This window comes from Clupea harengus, chromosome 2, assembly GCF_900700415.2.
Source record: "Clupea harengus chromosome 2, Ch_v2.0.2, whole genome shotgun sequence".
In the NCBI taxonomy this organism is placed as follows: domain Eukaryota; kingdom Metazoa; phylum Chordata; class Actinopteri; order Clupeiformes; family Clupeidae; genus Clupea; species Clupea harengus.
This window is the reverse complement of record NC_045153.1, coordinates 9410193-9412229: the sequence shown is the minus strand read 5'-3', so window position 1 is coordinate 9412229 and position 2037 is coordinate 9410193. Positions and strand designations below refer to the sequence as shown.

Genomic DNA, 2037 nt, shown 5'->3' with positions numbered 1-2037 from the left:
CAGAGAGAGAGAGACAGACAGACAGACAGAGAGACCAACGGACAGACAGAGTGAGAGAGAGACGGAACAAGTTAAGCTACAGAACCTACAGACAGGACAGCATACATTGTGTGAGTTTGTGGAGAGAGACAGAGAGAGAGAGAGACAGATAGAGCGACGGAGGGACGGACAGACAGAGTGAGAGAGAGAGAGAGACAGAGAAACAGGGAGACGGACAGTTAAGCTACAGAACTTACAGACAGAACAGCATACAGTGTGTGAGTTTGTGGAGAGAGAGAGATTCATCCAGTCCTCACCCCAGACACCACAGAGAGCCTCGTCTCACAGAGCGCTGCCACAGACCCAACAGCAGACATTGGTGGAGACTGCGCAAGAAGCCCTGACAACTGTGTGTGTGTGTGTGTTTGTGTGTGTGTGTGTGTGTGGTGTCACCAATGCATAGGAGCTGGCGGCTCATATGATTGGCACTGAAATAATTTGACTCCTCAAACACTTGTATGAATGGAACTAAACTGGTTCCCATATATATAACTGGCACTGAACTAAATTGACTCTTCTGGATCCCACACACTCTCCTTTCCTGACCCCCTGCCATGTTTGCACAAAAACCTCTCTGGCGTAGTGCAGCGGGCCTTCGAGACATGCTTTTCAGCCAGAGAGACAAACTGCGCAAGAGGCTCGCTGCAAAGGGCATCGACTACGACTTCCATGGATTTGTAAGTTTGGTTTAGTTTGGTCTTGTAGCTACTTCAGTTGATCATGTGAATTGGCAGTGGTTAAATGTGTGTTATGATTATCTTATTTCCCCACATCTAAACACTGTGGTAACACTTTTAGCACTAATATTATGTAAATATAAATTTGAGGCATAGACTGAAAATCCCCCCCACTGCATCAGTCAGTGGGGGGAAGATACCTGTGCCAACAGTAATGTGGCGCATCAAAGCTTATTTCCAGTCCCTGTGACTGTGCAATCAAACGCATGTGCCCACACTCTAGTAATGCTCATCTACTAGTATGTTAGATGATGCAGACCTATCCGTTTGTAGTAATGTACGTCCTTATCTGATCACGATGTCGTTGGATGTTTGCATGTTTTACTCTGCCACTTTGTGTTTTTCTCCCCACATCTAAACACTGTGGTAACACTTTCAGCACTGATATCATATACATAATATACATTTAAGGCACAGCCTGAAAATTACCTCTATTGTGTCAGTCAGTAGGGCGTGATAACTGTGCCGACAGTAACGTGGCTCATCAAAGCTTATTACCAGTCGATGTGACTGTGCAATCAAACCCATGTGCCCACACTCAAGTAATGCTCATCTGCTAGTATGTTGCATAGTTATATGAATGGCTGTTATAATAACCTCTTCTGGAAACTGTGCCTGGCTAAATGTTTGTTATTGATCTTTTAGGATGTCAGCCCAGTATGTACTCCTTCAATTTTGGAGAGGAGGAAGTCCATGGCAGTAGGCGTCGAGGTAGACGATGAAATTGTCATTAAGCCCATGCCAGATGCCTCATTTGAGGAGGAGGACTGAGAATGAAGGGTGTGTTTTTCCTTTCAGAAACTCAGTGTGTCATGCCAAAATGGACATTTTTAACTATTCCCTTTTCGTGTAATCTATGGGCGGGTGGCACGGCCATGTTGTATGGGTGTTTTGTGCTGTTGCCTCTCATCTGTCTGGTCATTTTGATCTGTGATCATGTGCATGTAAGTGTATGAAAAGCAGCTGAGTCCTCTGTGTGTGTATACATAAAAAACATAAATTGCTCCTGTATGAAGAGGTTTATCTCTTAGGGAATATATGTCTTTAAATGAATAAAGATAAAAGTTCCTGGAAAGATCTTGGTACTGTTGTGATTTAAGCATGCATTCTTGGAGTTTGGTGACTTAAATTATAAATCTATGATTAGTGTGGAACACAGGGGCGGACTGGGGGAAAAAGGTGGCCCGGGAGTTACTGTCAGACCAGTCCACTCAATACACGGCGCGCGGCCCACTCAGTACACGGCGCGCTGCCCACTCAA

The 2037-nt window shown here is 44.8% G+C and overlaps 2 non-coding genes across 2 annotated transcripts; both read left to right on the top strand.

Moving 5' to 3' along the window:
* The first annotated feature begins 868 nt into the window (after positions 1-868).
* LOC116218800 lies at positions 869-996 on the top strand. The gene has a single exon (XR_004163040.1). It is a non-coding gene; the product is annotated as a small nucleolar RNA ACA64 (small nucleolar RNA).
* Positions 997-1189: 193 nt separating this feature from the next.
* Positions 1190-1316, top strand: LOC116218809. Its single transcript, XR_004163043.1, has one exon. It is a non-coding gene; the product is annotated as a small nucleolar RNA ACA64 (small nucleolar RNA).
* The last annotated feature ends 721 nt before the right edge of the window (positions 1317-2037 follow it).